Source organism: Perca fluviatilis, chromosome 1 (assembly GCF_010015445.1).
Source record: "Perca fluviatilis chromosome 1, GENO_Pfluv_1.0, whole genome shotgun sequence".
NCBI lineage: Eukaryota > Metazoa > Chordata > Actinopteri > Perciformes > Percidae > Perca > Perca fluviatilis.
Genome location: NC_053112.1, coordinates 923657 through 940469, shown reverse-complemented (window position 1 = coordinate 940469; position 16813 = coordinate 923657). Strand labels below are relative to the sequence as shown.

General features: G+C 40.7%; 3 protein-coding genes, 1 long non-coding RNA gene and 1 pseudogene across 4 annotated transcripts in view; 1 reads left to right on the top strand and 4 right to left on the bottom strand.

Moving 5' to 3' along the window:
- LOC120566511 overlaps nucleotides 1–14142 on the bottom strand; it is a 114227-nt pseudogene extending 100085 nt beyond the window's left edge.
- Nucleotides 1–14164, bottom strand: part of LOC120566414 (E3 ubiquitin-protein ligase TRIM21-like) — an 85310-nt gene extending 71146 nt beyond the window's left edge. Inside the window, exon 1 of the mRNA XM_039812853.1 lies at nucleotides 14060–14164. The gene's annotated coding sequence lies outside the window, so the exon portion shown is untranslated. The remainder of the gene's footprint in view (nucleotides 1–14059) is intronic.
- LOC120566319 (E3 ubiquitin-protein ligase TRIM39-like) overlaps nucleotides 1–16813 on the bottom strand; it is a 503358-nt gene that overhangs the window by 185268 nt on the left and 301277 nt on the right. The window lies entirely within an intron of this gene.
- LOC120566368 (E3 ubiquitin-protein ligase TRIM21-like) overlaps nucleotides 1–16813 on the bottom strand; it is a 104984-nt gene that overhangs the window by 72354 nt on the left and 15817 nt on the right. The window lies entirely within an intron of this gene.
- LOC120566903 lies at nucleotides 5599–16780 on the top strand. The gene is made up of 3 exons (XR_005640487.1): nucleotides 5599–5650; nucleotides 5751–5752; nucleotides 16716–16780. It is a non-coding gene; the product is annotated as an uncharacterized LOC120566903 (long non-coding RNA).

Sequence of the window (16813 nt, the reverse complement as noted above, 5' to 3'; positions counted from 1 at the left end):
CAGTGCCACACTCCACGCAAAACAATGTCTAACTCATACGCACAGTGTCTGATGTGTGAGGGCCCATTCAACACTGCTTGCTGCTTTAATTAAAACTGTAATTTCAATTAAATGTTTTCTTTTCTTTTACACTATGTTTAAATATGGCTGCTGTGAGCATTCTGCCATCTGATGATCAGTTTCTGTGCTCCATCTGTCAGGATTTGTTCACTGATCCTGTCAACACATCGTGTGGTCACAACTTCTGCAAAAACTGCATCACTGAACACTGGAATACCAATGACCAGTACCTGTGTCTGATGTGTAAAACGGTTTTCAACACAAGACCAGAGCTGCACTTCATCACTTTTATCTCTTCAGTCTTCTCTTCTGGATCATCTGCTGAATTCAGCTCTTTTTTTTTGTTTTATCTTTGATGGGCTCCGTAAAGACGCTCTGCAAACACACACTAAAACAGGCAATGTTTCCATATGAGACCAATAAGGTAACAAAATAAGAGGAGGTAGATCCTTCAACATTGTTCCTGATATTTTCACTTGTTTTGATCATTCATTCAAGTCATTGATTTTTCTTTATTGCATTCTTTTTCTTATGCCTGGCACTAATACTGAAAATTCAACTTTATTATCGACATTATGAATGCTTTCGAAAATCACTATAAATAAAGTGTGTAAACCAGCTTTTCTGTTCAGTGTTTGGTGCTCAAGTCACTGCTCACTCAGGTCTTGTGTTCAACAACTGCTTCATTTTAATCTCAACAAAAATCTTCCCACTAAATTGAAAAAGGCTGTTGAAGCAATTTTGTTTGTTTTGGTGGTCAGCGTGGCAGCAGTACTGTAACTTTGTCTCATCATTCCTTTGTGTTGTGATCCATCTAGTGGTCGTTCCGTGTCACAACATCAGTTATTCTACTTCTTTTAAGAATGCTTGATTCTGATTGGCTGGGAGGAGGGCATTAACCCGGCATATTGCCCGCTGACTGAGCACAGCGTCATCAAATAGTAGATCAATATGCCACTTGTATTTTTTTTCTATCACAGAAATTTCAAACATGAGGTCCAGTGTAAAAATAAACCTTGTTTAAAAATGTTTCTAAAACGTGTCTGAAATCTATCGGAGGGTCAGTCGATACATAGTTTTGCAAACGAGATACAATGACTATGTTTACAAGCTGTCAATTTTCGGGTTATGGTCGGGTTAAGGTCACTAATCGGGTTTCTGAAACATTCGGAATAACCCGTTTACATGCGTGAGCAGAGAGAGTTGCTCCTGTATACATGGAATTTGTAATCAAATGGCAATATCCCGACGTAAACGGCGACGCACGGTTAGCGTCTGGACGTAGCCTACGGACAACCTGAAGACGCAATAACTTTTCGGTCACCTTCTTATAAATCTCACTATCTCGGTACTTTCTGCCGTCAACAAAAGACATTATATTCATGGTTTTCACCACACTAATAAAGAAATTGGTTTCCTCCTTGCTCCAAAAGTGTGGTGCTGTGCTGCGTCTCGCCATGTTTACCTCTACTTCTTGTTTACTTTCCGGTATACTGCGCCGCAGGTTTTCTGCATTGATATATATATATATATATAAAAAAAAAAATATATATATAACTATATTATTATAGTATATAATTATTATTATAACTATGTTTTCTGGCGCATACAAGAAGTTCCTCCACTCAAAAGACCAAGATTCCTTGCGAATAGAACATGCGCAGAACACAAATCAATGTTCCTTTTGATGGGGATATGCCGATATGCGTTTACATGACAAAAATTTCGGGTTAGAAAAGGGGTAACCCAGGTAGCATATTCGGGTTTTTAAAAACCGGAATATGAGCATATTCGGGTTTTTGCCGGTGTTTACATGGCCGTGCGCAACCGGGTTATTGCTAATATTCCGGTTTTGAACGGGTTATTGGCTGCATGTAAACGTAGTCAATGTAGCAACTACCTTATTAAACTAACGTTAGTGATCAGATGCAGCCTTGTGTGGTTGCTATAGAAACTATTAACATTAGCTACAGTTGAGCTAACATTATTCGCTGTAGGCTAGTTCTAAATATTACAGTGTCTTTAAAATGGACAAATTCATTGTCAATTTTAATATATTTGGAGTAGGGAAGACATTTGAGGACTGGTCGAAGAGCGACGAGGATGACATGACAAAAGAAAAGACAAGGCCCAGGGTACCCGTTTCCAAGATCTGACAGATGAGGAGCTGCTTACAATTGAAGACGGGGCCCTGGAATCAAACACAAAAAAGGCAAATGCCTTTGCTATGAAGGTTTTCACCGAGTGGAAGAGCCAGCAGAAGGATAGACTGATAGTGACAACTGACCCAGACACCTGCAGCGCAGAAGAACTAAACGATTTGTTAAGACGTTTTTATGCTACAGTTCAAAGTGCAGTAGGCAAGCCATACAGTGTGGCAACGATGACCGGCATCAGAGCCTCACTGAACCGTCATTTCTCAAGGTTCAATTTTTGCGAATTCCACCAAATAAAAAAAAAAACCCAAACACACACCCCCCCCCCCCCCACCACAGTTTTTTTTTTAACCCCCCCCCCCCCCCCCCCCCCCCCTCTTTTTTTTTTTTTTTTTTTTCCTTCTTTTTGGGGAGAGAGGAGGTTTTTTTTTTTTTTTTTTTTTTTTCCAAATATGTTTTTTTTTTTTTTTTTTTTTTTTTTTTTTTTCCAAACAAAAAAAAAAAAAATCTAAACTTTTTTTTTTATTTATTTTTCCTTTTTTCTTTTTTTTTTTTTTTTTTTTTTTCTTAATTTTCCCTCTCCCTTCTTCCCCTTTTCTCCCCCCTCCCCCCCCCCACTTTTCCCCCCCCCCCCCCTCCCCCCCCCCCCCAACCCAAATAATTTTTTTTTCCCTTTTTACTTTTCTTCCTTTTTTTTCCCCACTCTACCCTCCTCCCACATTCCCTCCCCCCACTTATTTCCCCCCTTTTTTCCCGCTTTTTTTTTTTTTTTTTTTTTTTTTTTTTTTTTTTTTCTGTTTTTTTTTTTTTTTTTTTTTTTTTTTTTTTTTTTTTTTTTTTTTTTTTTTCTTTTTTTTTTTTTTTTTTTTTTTTTTTCTTTCCCCCCCCCCCCCCCCACCCACAACCCACAAACCCCCCAAGCCTCTCAGCCTAAAACGTCCGATTCATCTTTCCCTATGCCCTTCAATATGTCCCATTTTACAATCAGTGGGAATGTCCAGTTTAATATACATAAATGAATCAATAATTTTGTTATACATTTACTGCAAATAAAAATTATTTGGAATAAGGAATGCATGTTTGATGTGTGGTTGCTATAGAAACTGAGCTGAGCTAACGTTATTCACCGTAGTTCTAAAGGGGACTACTTTTTTTTGAGGGAAATGAACTCAAAAGCATGCAATACGAATAAGAAAAAGCATAATTATTAAAGTATTTGAATTGTTTTATTATGTTTGCAAGCAAGAAGTAGAATAAACGGGATAATCACCTCAAGGCAGGGCAATAAACAGTTTGATATGCCCCTCCTTTTGGAAGGTTACCGCCGTCCACAAGCCAGGCATATGGGGTGATTATGGGGTAGTGGATATGACACATTCCTTTGGTGTGAGAGATCTGGGTTCAATTCCCACTGCAATACATTGACCAATGTGTCCCTGAGAAAGACACTTAACCCCTAGTTGCTCCAGAGGTGTGCAACCTCTGACATATATAGCAAAAATGTAAGTTGCTTTGGATAAAAGCATCAGCTAAATGACATGTAATGTAATGCAATATCAAACTGTTTATTGCCCTGCCTTGAGGTGATTATCCCTTACTTAGTGATCTACATGGAGTCCTGTTGTTGCTGCTGCAGAGTAGCAGGGAGTCATGGAGATGTGCTCGGACATGAGGAAGGCTGTCAGCTCTCAAGAAATGTTCAGAGTTTAAATGAATACCCTGCACTTATCAATTATTGTTGTTTGTCTCTTTCAGAGAGATTATACAACAGGGGATGTTAGTATTGAAATGTGGCTATAAACAATAATGTCAACTTACAACGTAGAAAACTAAAGTTATTGTTATTTTCAGACGTTACCCGCAAGAAGAAACTCTGCAGAACAACTATAGATGAAAACAGCAAATATGTCTTAGATATACTATGGCTGTTATGGATCAGTGTCTGTCTCCCTGTCCTGCTTGTTTTCCTCTTCCCTTTTCCCCTGTGTTTGTTGTCTGTGTGTTCGTTCCCACCTGTTGGCGAGAGTCGTGTCCTGGAGAAACTGGATCAAGAGGCGTGGCCACTCTCTCCTGCTCCGTTGTCCAGCTCAGCTGCAGCATATCACCACTAATCACCCAGCAGTTAACTACCCGGGCTGTCCACCTCTACAACGCCCGTTCGTTACAACCATTCTCGTGGTAACTTGGCTCTGCTCAGTGCACTAGAGAGTCTGTTCCTGGTTGCTCAGTTTCTAGTTTTATGTTTGTTTGCCTCATTGTGCTTTAGTTTGCGTTTCCTTTTCTGTTCGGATCCTGTCTCTGGACCTGCTGTCATCTGCTTCCTTGCTGCCTGCTCGCCTCACCGCTCCGCTCTCAACCAGCCATTCCACCCAGCTCTTGTCATCGCTGCCTGGCCGCACACCCGCCTTCTGATCTCCGGCTTCCACTCCTACCTGGAGCTGCTCGCCTGGCCAATTCCCTCCTCGGCTAATCTACATCGTAGATAAATCAATAAACACTCTAAACTGCTCATCAGTGTTTGTGTGCCTGTTCCTCAGTTCTGGGTCAAACTAGAGCCTAACAATGGCAGGTCATTTTAACATTTAATCGAACCACACTCCTATCTGTGATTACATTATAGATATTTATAATAGCATTTCTCATAGTCAAAATGATATTCTAACTAGTCGGAATGGTAATGAAAGATATCTACAATAAGTCTTACTTGTAGCAATTGTTTTTCAATATATCTACATCTTTGATTGTACTAGTCAAAACTAAATTTAAATCCTTAAATAGTATAAGTTGCCGTTTTAACATTTAGTAGCCAGACTGGATATTTATTGAAGATATCTGTATTTAATTCTTAGAATATGTCCACATCCTGTTGTGTAGACCAGTTTTATTAAAGAACAGCACTGCTAACAAAGCTCTGCTTACTGTACATTTCCTCCAGTGCTCAAGTCACTGCTGACTCAGGCCTTGTGTTAAACAACTGCTTTATTTTACAGTTTTTATTCTACAATCACATATTTATAGATTTCTTTGACTCATACACCATCTTACAGAATTCATGAAACAAAGAAAAAATGGCCAAAGTGACCAGTAATTATCCTAAACACTTTTCACACAAGATAGAAACATCCATTAACTTTTTATACCCGGTATAACAATGACACATCCTGTGTTCTGTAGACACTATGGGATGTAATAGGCCTTACTCTTAAATGAAGCTTCATGACACTGAAATATTCAGCAATATGTTTTCTGTGGCTGCACATCAAATACAAATAAATGTGTGTCTGATTACATAATCAACACATTCATTTGATGCATCATGACACCCATTATGTGGACAATATCTATTTAAACCTCTGTTAAACTCAAATATATTTATTATAAGTTCCAGAAGAAATCAGTTTCTAAAGACACCAAATATGTCAAGATGAAGTTTGGTTCAATTTGCAAAGAATTGCTGCACATTTAACCATATGATAATAAATGGAATAATAATAAATAAATCGGTTACCACAGGAAACTTCTGTAGAAAATAAGATGTAAAATATAAGAATATGTACATTTGGTCCCTTGATTGAAAATAAATCAATACCTGAAATGAGATCAGTGATCAGTTCATTCTGACAGGAGAGATGATCAGAGGGGCAGAGTTTGTACCACCTTCATTATTACCAGTATGGAAGAATGGGAAGAATTTCTCAGTGAAGGAGCAGCCAGTAAAGGAGTAGATAAGGGCTGCAGCATCTACGTCATAAAAGGAGACCAGACCCTCCTCATAATCCACAAACACCCCCACCTTCTGAGGAGGAGACTTCAGAGAGAGAAGGACATCAGGGCCAGCAGAAGCTTTGTACTTATTTCCATTTCTCAACCATATTGTCCAGTAACCATCCTTAGTGCTCAGTGTGATGTCTCCCTTTCTGTTGATTGACTCTCTGGCCACTCCTAAAGTCCATTTAGTTTTTTCTTTAACTTGCACCTCAAAGTACAATCTACCTGAAGAGAAACTCTGCTTTCCTAAAACACAAATACAATAAGAAAATCTCTTTTTGCTGTTTGGAATTGTCTTCCATACATCACAATGATTCACTTGTTTCCCATCATCAGACATGATGAGTTCAGGATGTGCTGTATCAGGATCAAGAGTCACATCCACTGCATACTGCTGGAACCTCTTCACCTCAGTCTCAGGGAGCTGCTTCTTCATCTGTTTGAGTGTCTCCTCCAGCTGAACCACAGCTTTCAACACAGTCCCCTCATATGATGATGGATGGACGCTGACCTTTGTCCAGTCCTTGGTGTGTGGAGGTTGTTGGATGTTTAGGGACTGTACACTTTGGAGAAGATAGAGGCGTTCTTCAGAGTGTAACACCTGCTCCACCTCAGTGCTTCTCTTCATCAGCTCAGAGATTTCCTGTTCCAGCTCTTTGATGAAAGCTTTGGCCTGTTTTTCTGTTGTTTTCTGCTTCTCTTTGATCGTGTTGATGAGATCATTCAGGCCTCTCTCAACAGACTCCTTCAGAGAAGTGAAGACCTGAACACCTTCTGCTATCTCTCTGTCTGCATCTTCCTCACTGAGGTCCACTGAGTGTTTGATCTCCTGAATCTTCATTTGTCATCTTCTGAATTTCAGCCTCTGTCTTCCCCAGCTCGCCCTTCTTTCTTTCATATTCTTCTTTCAGAGGAACAACATCATGTGTCTTGTGGTCTAAAACAGTGCAGAGCATGCAGACACATGTCTGGTCGGTCTTACAGAACAGCTCCAGAGGTTTATCGTGCTTCGTACACATCCTGCCTTCCAGGTTCTCCACAGGGTCGATCAGCTGATGTCTTTTCAGACCTGACATTGTCAGATGAGGCTCCAGGTGAGTCTCACAGTAGGAGACCAGACACACCAGGCAGGACTTCAGGGCCTTCAGTTTGGTTCCAGTGCAGACGTCACAGGGAACTTCTCCTGGTTTGGACACTTGTTGCTCTGAGCTGCTGCTGCTGGCTTTCTGTTGAGCTGACCGTCTGAACTGAGCAACCATCTCAGAGATGAAAGTGTTGACCCTCAAATCAGGTCTTCTGGTAAAGGCCTCTTTACATAAGGGACACTGGCACCAGTCACTAATATTCCAGTGATCAGTGATGCAGCTCTTGCAGAAGTTGTGACCACATGGTATGGCGACAGGATCAGTGAACACATCCAGACAGATGGGGCACAGAAACTGATCTTCAGATGACAGATAATTTGCAGCAGCCATATCTACACACATAGTGTGAAAGAAAAGAAAATCATTATATTCAAATTACAGTTTTAATTTAAACGAGAAGTCCAGTCAATTTTTGCGTTAATCTCGATATAATAAATATGCGAGTACTCTCGAATAAAAAAAAAAACGAGCCAAATCGGACAGAGTTGCTGCAGCTACGTGTAGAGCTCTCACTTAGCTAAAATGGCTAGCCCTTGTGCCTCTTAACAGACACAAAATGCAATTAAAATGTCTGTGCAACATGGACAGGACCCTTACGTGACCACAAGACTCAGACATTGTTTAAATTCACCTACTATGTCTCCTGCCGGTAGCTGGCTAACCCTGCTAACTGCCGTCAGGGATGAGTGTGTTGTTCAGCCAGACTTCAATGATAATCATCACGCAGCAGTTCTGTGTGTACTTGTAGCATAGTGTATGTATGCTTTTTGTGTGTGATCGATCTGGTGTTGGCAGTGGCGATCTGTGTGGAAGTTCCCTTAGCCGGGCTAGCAAGCCAAACCGGCATCCTTGCTTCTACTTTCTCTCATGTCCCTGCCTTCCTCGCCTCCCGCTGCCGATAACAATCAACAGAGCGCCTGGTGTTCTGGCTATGTCCTCCAGAGGACAGATGATGCCTTCCCGGCGAAATGTTTTTGTTTATTTCCCAGTCAAAAATAGGTAATTGAGCACTTTATTGGTTATGACCATATCAGTGACTACGTAACTACATAGAAACGGGATAATTGATGTCTGTGGCTTGCACAGTAACAGAGTTACTGAAGGCTAGCTGTAGCCTCGCGTTGTCCCGTGGGAATTCAGTTGTAGAAGGAAAAGGTAAACAGTAGCCTAGTGTGCAGATCGGAGCTTAGTGTGAAGAGTGAAGAGCGTTGTTCACAAGGAAGAAGCTTGGAGTAATGTAACTATGGAGAATATAGCAGATATACAACACATGGAAGAGCCTTTTGAGTTTGATGGTCGTCCTTATTAATTCGAACCCGAGTATACAGACAAAGAACTAGCCTCACAAGAATTGTAAAGAACCAGACAGACAGAGGGGCAACATGCAGATGAAGCAGCTGCTCCAAGCGCGAGCTACAGCTAGCCTTCAATAACGCTATCACTGTGCAAGCCACAAACATAACTTATCCCGTTTCCATGTAGTTACATAGTCACTGATATGGTCATAACCACTACAGTGCTCAATTACCTTTGTTTGAGGGGGAAATTAACTAAAAAGAAATTGCAGCGAAGGCATGACCTGTCCTCTGGAGGACATCCACCACACAAGCGGGCGCTCGTTGGATTGTTGCCAGCCGCGGCGGCCAAGGAAGGTTGGGAGGAAGCAGAAGCAAGGACGCCAGTCGGGCCTGCTAGCCCGGCTAAGGCTACTACCACGTAGATCGCCACTGCCAAGACTCCTACTCACCAATGCCAGATTGATGTCACACACAATAGATGAGCTACAAATACACATGGAACTGCTGCGTGATGATTATCGCAGAAGCCTGGCTGAACACCCTGCCGGATGGCAGTTAGCAGGGCGAGCTAGCGGCAGGATGTTTGAGTTGAAAATGCATCTTGTTGTCATGTAAGAGCCCTGTTCATGTTGCACAGACATTTTAATTGCATTATGTGTCTGTTAAGAGGCACAAAGGCACTCTTTAGAATATGCCCCAACAACTGCCGTTTTAGCTAGCTGGTAGCTATGGGCATTAGCTGCAGCAATTCCAGTTTGCTAGGACAGATTCTGTTTGTTTTTTTGCTATCGACAGTACTCACATATTTATAGTGATCAAGTTCTCCTTTAAGCTGCAAGCAGTGATGAACAGGCCCTCGCACACTTCTGCATGTCTTGGGTACTGATGGGCTGCTGGTCATTGTCACTGTACATTTCTGGGTTTATCGAACACTGGGAACGTTTTTTTCGTGCTATTAATTCGCACGGCAGTATTTTTTTTATAACTGTTGTGTTCGTCATGAGTTCTTTTTATGCAACTCAAATATTAGTTAGTCGAATAGTTTTTATGGAACAAGGTCAGTTTTTCTGAGCTTTACACTGCGAATACAAGAATCATAACCAATCACGTTGTGTTGTTTACTTATGAGGATAATAATACAACAACACAGAGGCTGCTGTCCAAACGTTACTTGCTTTCAACCTTGACAAAGGCAGCGTTTAAGTGGCCGGGTTAACTCAGTTGGTAGAGCACGCGCATATATACAGAGGGGTATGCATCGACACAGAAGGTCCAGGGTTGAGTGTAACAGCTTGTTCCTGTTTTCTACGTAAGACTTTGGTTTGGACCTTTTGATGCCATAGTGGAGTCCAGTTACTACTTTTGGAATTTATATCCTGTTTGGATTCTTAAAGACTCACGTAAGCCTGGATTATTTTCTCTTATAATGAATTCTACACCTGCATCTGCCTTATCGTGTCGTTCACTTTGGGTCCAGAATCCTTTTCCTGCCTCAGCACTCGGCCAGCCCTGACAGAAGTGTTTTAACTTGCACCAAGCTGTGCACAAACAAGCCCATTAAAGTTGGCCGGACAAGCTGAAGCGCTACTCTGATAAAACAGCACAGAATAAGATAAGATGAGATAATACTTTTTTGTCTGTTACACAAGGGTTACAGAAAATTGTCTTTGACAAGGCTCCAGTCACAAAGACACATTCACTCGGACATATAAAAACAAGATACAAGTGTGTTAAGGTATCAGCTGACTGTGGTGTTCATTTCATCATCAATATGTACACACCCTATTGTGTAGACACATTTAGCTCTGCTTACTGTACATTTCCTCCAGCTGCTTCACATTAAAAGCCTTCCACTGGTTATCTGGTGGAAAGCTTTTGTTGTGAAACAGCCAGAGGAAATAGAGAAAGTAGTGTGTAGGAGGTAATCAGTAACCAGTTCCTAAAGTCCTGAGAACTGACACAGAGAGACTGTTAGTCTAGTTATATTATTACAAATTTCACACAGGCCAGCTGACAGTCTTGCCTGGGCCCGGGACGAGATAAGCTTAGATGGGCCCCCCGCGCCCAAATCTCTCCTTTTTCCTTGCTTTTCCTCTCCCCTGCTCTTCCTCTCCTGTTCCTCTCCTCTCCTGTTCATCTCCTGTACCTCTCCTCTGCTCTTCCTCTCCTGGTCCTCTCCTCTCCTCTTCCTCTCCTGCTCCTCTCCTGTTCCTCTCCTCTCCTGTTCATCTCCTGTACCTCTCCTCTTCTCTTCCTCTCCTGGTCCTCTCCTCTCCTCTTCCTCTCCTGCTCCTCTCCTATGCTCTTCCTCTCCTATGCTCTTCCTCTCCTCTGATCTTCCTCTCCTCTCCTCACATCTCTCACTGAAATTAATGTGATCAGTCTCTGATCCATCCTGCTCAGACTCTCCGACAGGGCAGCGGCCCCTCCCCGCATCTCTCTCTCTCTCTCACGGTAGCCTGACTCTGTCCCTCCGTCTATGCGGGCGCAGCGGCCCTCTCATGAAGGTAATGGTGCAAAACGTGAGCTTGTAGACTACAATGTGAGAACTTGCAGAACAAAAAAATTTAACTTGTATGTTAAAATTCGCACCTGTGTAAAATGTGTAAAGTGTAGCAGACCTTGTAAAATAAGAATTTGCGCGTAAGTAAAATAAAATTTGCACTTGTAAAATGTAATTTGTAGACTTTGTAAAATAAAATTTGCACTTGTAAAATTATTCACATTTGAAGTCAACAAAAGAAAAAAACATGAGAGCTTGTAAAAAATTCTGAACTTGTGAATTGAAATTTGCACTTCGTAGAAAAAATATTCACAAATGTGTAGATTGATATTTGCATGAACACAATGACAGCTGCAAACATGTAATGCAACATTTACTCATGTACTTTTTTTTTACTCAGGTTGATTTTCCATCACAAACAACAACTCCGTGTTTCGAACCTGGTCACTGTATGCGCTCTCGCATCACAAAAGAAGGAATGCGCCATCGCTTTTGCAACACTTGTTGCGTTAACATTTGGTGCAAAACTAATTTGTACCTGTGGACTTAGGCGCTTGAGCTCTCATCCAACAGAACGGGGAAAGGGGGGTGTTTCTATCGCCAGATGAGGGAGGGAAACTACTGTCCGGCTTATTTAGCTTATATCGCGAGGAAGCCTGGTTGAATAGCAAGCTAGCGTTAGCTGCTAACCAACAAGCCTCGATTCTAATAAATACTTTTAATTATCTTAACACTTTTAACAGTCAAACTGAAACACTGGCGGTGAGCTCAGGTCCTGCAGACGGACCGACCAGCGGTATCGCGCCAGCGGAGCAACATCGCTATTATTGCCAGAAAGCTTCGGCTGCCGAACTCGACCTGCAGTCGGAGCTCCAGCGGGCACAGAGAGCCCCGCACCCGGTAGCATCGGCACATCCCCGGCCATGACCACAGCTTGCTTTGCTGATGTTGTGCCTCACTGCCAATCATTGCACCCGCGCGGGCAGCAACAATAGCTTCTGCAGAATTACATCCACCTCGCGGCAGCAGCAATTATTTTGCCGAATAATGCGTCATCTCTTAACCCTCGTTGCTCGAGATTTGCACCCAGGTAGCAAGGAAATGATAGTCTGATAAAACATTGATGTCTCTAAACGTTGTAAAATTATAATCATCATTGATGAACATGACAAAGGAATGTATATAGCCTACATTTTAATTAAACAGTAGCTACTTTGCCTTATAAAATCATTATTTCCCCTTATGGATGGAAGTCTTGGCAGGGATGCAGAACTTGGCACGTGTTACCCGCTGATGACGGTCCGTCTGCGGCTGCAGGACCTGGAGCTCACCGCCAGTGTTTCAGTTTGACTGTTAAAGTGTTTAGATAACTAAAAGGTATTTATTTAGAAGCTGGTTAGTTAGCTAACGCTAGCTTGCTATTCCACCAACACTAGCGGTGAGCTGCTACCGGGTGCGGGGCTCTCTGTGTCCCGCTGGAGCTCCGACTGCAGGTCGAGGCGAGGTGGCCATTTCTGGCAATAATAGCGGATGTTGTTCGCGGCCGGATACCCGCTGGTGACGGTCCGTCTGCGGCTGCAGGACCTGGAGCTCACCGCCAGTGTTTCAGTTTGACTGTTAAAAAGTGTTAAGATAATTAAAAGGTATTTATTTAGAATCAGGCTGGTTGGTTAGTTAGCTAACGCTAGCTTGCTATTCAACCAGGCTTCCATGCGACATAGCTAAATAAGCCGGACAGAGTTGTCCCTCATCTGGCGATAGAAACCCTGCTTTCCCCGTTCTGTTGGATCAGAGCTCCACAGCCTAAGTCCACAGGTACAAATTAGTTTTGCACCAAATGTATCGCAACAAGTGTTGCAAAAGTCGAGGCGCAGATTCGCCTCTTTGTGATGCGAGAGAGCGCATACAGTGACAGATTCGAGAGGTTGTAATCACTGAGTTGTGGTTGTGATGGAAAATCAACCTGAGTAAAAAAAAAAAGTACATGAGTAAATGTTGCATTACAAGTTTGCAGCTGTCATTGTGTTCATGCAAATATCAATCTACACATTTGTGAATATTTTTCTACAAGTGCAAATTTCAATTTACAAGTTCAGATTTTTTTACAAGCTCTCATGTTTTTTTTCTTTTGTGACTTCAAATGTGAATAATTTTTACAAGTGCAAATTTTTATTTTACAAGTGCAAATTTTTATTTTACAAGTGCACATTTTTATTTTACAAGTGCAAATTTTTATTTTACAAGTGCAAATTTTTATTTTACAAGTGCAAATTTTAACATACAAGTTAAATTTTTTTGTTCTGCAAGTTCTCACATTGTATTCTACAAGCTCTCACGTTTTGCACCATATTTACCTTCATACCCCTCCCGCATCACTCTCTCTGTCACCTGACAGCAGCTGGATCTCTCTCCTCTCTGTCTCATCCTCTCTGACGGAGCTACCAAACTCAACTCTTTCTGTCAGAGAGAACGTGTTGTCTCAGGCTTTTATACAAGCTAATGGACGTTAACATGAGAGCTGGCCTGTTAGCTTACGTTACATGGCTCGTAAACGTTGGCTGCGCTGTTTCTTACCTTGCTTACGTTGACAGTTCCAGCTTCACCGTCACCACCTTTTTTTTTAAATATTTTTTAGAAAATCTCTACGGCCTCTATTTTCTTCTTCTCTTTTCTCTTCCTTTTCTGAGCAACCGGACTTGTGCTGACCGGACATTTTGAGCTGCATGAACTTCAAATCTACTGAAAACAACATCAACTTTGATAAGTGGCCAAACCATTTTTGTGTTGGGGGTGGGGGGGTTCTTGACCACTATTTCAAGGACAATTAGGAAGAACACAAATAAAAAGTTTTTATGTAACTCAAATATTACATATTTTTTTCCACAAATAGGCCTATTTAAAATTTTTTTTTTCAATTATTCCATAATTTAATGAGGGCCCAGTTCTGGGCCCCCAGTTCTGGGCCCCCCCCTACTGTGGGCCCGGGACAACAGACCCGTTTGTCCCCCCCTATCGGCGGGCGTGAAATTTCACAAGTAATTAAAAGAGTGGAGCATCCTTTGTGAGTAGAGCTGAAGTTTAGTGTTAATCCTGGTTGTAGAAAGTGTAAATCTGATCAGCTGTACTCACCAGTGTTTGGCAGAGACTCTGCTGTGTTGTTGAGAAAGACCTGATGAAGTCAGTTTGAGTTTTCTTTCAGAGAGAAACAGAGACTTGTCTCTACTGCAGCGTGGCTGACACTCTGACAAACTTAACTTTCATTTCTGGAGTGTGACGTTGTATCTCTCCTCTTTCCAGCGTTGCTCCTCCTCTTACTGCAGCTCTGTGGTCTGTTTCCTCCCTCTCATGTGCACTCTTATTGGGAAATACCAGGATGTTGTCTGGTTAATATGGAGCAATGGTCATGCTATAACTAATGATTTATTATGTGTGTTGAAACATGAATGTGCTGCAGCTTTATATTAACCAGAAGAGTTTAGTTTATAGTTTATTGGACACAAAGAGAGAGACGTTACACATCTGCAACGTTGCATCAAATCGTCCAATAAATATAATATGTATCATCAACAAGATAATCAGAATATCAAGAAATAAAATATATACTTACACATTAACTATAGGTCTTTTCACACATTGAATATGTAATATTTGGGGAGTTAAAGAGAGTTACTTCCTGTTGTATGTAAAATGTTTTGCTGGATTCATTCATTCATCCACACAGTTTACATGAATGAAGATTGAAAATAAAGGTTTTTTAAACATCTGCCTCTGTAGCAGCAATATAGTATTTTGTATTGTAATAGAAGGGATATAATCTAATGTGTGAAATAAGAATGCTTTTGATATGTTACCATATTTCTGACCTGTTTCTGTTATTTAGTCTACCCTCATTGATATTAGTTTAACTTGTATTGTAGTGTATTAGTTTTAGCAGGAACACAACATGTGAGTTAATTCTACTTCTACCAGTTCACCAGATTTCTTTGTTTCAGTGATTTTTCATGAATAAACTTCTGTGTTAAAACAAGACGAGAATCAGGAAAATGAGACTTTCAGAAAGTTCTAGAAACGAGCAAATTTTGTCTTTATAAACTGGTGAAGATGGAGGAGATGGGGTCTCCTCCTGAAGGAAAACATATGTGAGGTTGTTGGTTGTGTCTTCGTCCATCATGAGTGATTAGTGATGAGTGATGTGTGTTCACTCTCATGTATCAGGAGTGTTTGGTGGTCAGCGTGGCAGCAGTACAATAACTTTGTCTCATCATTCTTTTGTGTTGTGATCCATCTAGTGGTCGTTCTCTGTCACAACACCAGTTAGTGGTCTACACTAACAGGAAGTCATGGAGACATGCTCAGACAAGAAGAAGGCTGTCAGCTCTCAAGAAATGTTCAGAGTTTAAAGTTCTTTAAACAATATTGTCAACTTACAACATAGAAAACTAAAGTTATTGTTATTGTCAGACGTTACCCGCAAGAAGCAGCTCTGCAGAACAACTATAGATGAAAACACGCATTTCTCCTAGTCAAAATTATATTCTTACTAGTCATAATGGTAATTAAAGATGTTCACAATAATATTCTTACTTGTAGCAATTGTTTTTCAAAACATTTTCTTCCGGTAAGTTTAGGTTTCACACTGCAGTTATGCGAGCGCACTAAAGAACTATACGTGACAAAACTATCCCAAACATGAGCTACGTCTCCCGATGCTTGTAACTGATTGGTTTGTAGACAGGCTTCCCCGTCCTCTAAGACTATCTCTCTGAGTCAGAGTTTTTTCAACTAAACACCTCTTTTCGTCGGACCAAATTTCGTCTGTTTGTTCCAGTCCGAACTGTCTCGAAATTACGAATGTTTAAAAAACAAAAAGAAAAAAACGGCTTTTCTGTTCAGTGTTTGGTGCTCAAGTCACTGCTTACTCAGACCTTGTGTTCAACATCTGCTTTATTTTACAGTTTTTATTCTACAATCACATATTTACAGATTTCTTTGTCTCATACACCATCTTATAGAATTCATGAAACAAATAAAAAATGACCAAACTGACCAGTAATTATCCCAAAAACTTTTCACACAAGATAGAAACATTCATTAACTTTTTATACACGGTATAACGACTGTGTTCTGTAGACACTATGGGATGTAATAGACATCACTCTTAAATGAAGCTTCATGACACAATGAAATATTCAATAATATGTTTTCTGTGGCTAAACATCAAATATAAATAAATGTGTATCTGATTACATAATCAAAATATTAATTTGATGCATCCTAATAATAATAATAATAATACATTTTATTTAAAGGCGCCTTTCATGGCACTCAAGGACGCCTTACACAATTTATAAAAAAACATTTAAAGAAGAAGAAGAAAAATCAAACCAGTACAGAATCAAACATTAATCACATAAAAGCCTGCCTAAACAGATACGTTTTAAGACGAGATTTAAAAACTGAGAGACTAGAACTGTTTCGAACTTCCACAGGAAGAGAGTTCCATAAATGGGGAGCAGCATAGCCAAAAGCTCGTGACCCCATAGAAGCTGTCCTAGTGCGTGGCAGAACAAGTGTAAGTGCAGAAGCAGATCTTAGAGTGCGGGAAGGAGTGTGAATATGAAGAAGATCTTGAAGATATGAAGGAGCCAAATTGTTAAGTGCTTTGTAAGTTAAAAGCAAAACTTTAAAATCTAAACGGAATTTAACCGGAAGCCAATGCAACTTCTGTAACACATGACACACATAAGTTTCTAAAGACACCAAATATGTCAAGATGAAGTTTGAGTCAAATTGCAAAGAATTGCTGCACATTTAACCATATGATAATAAATGGAATAAAGTGTAAATCAGTCGCCACAGGAAACGGATTCTGTAGAAAATATG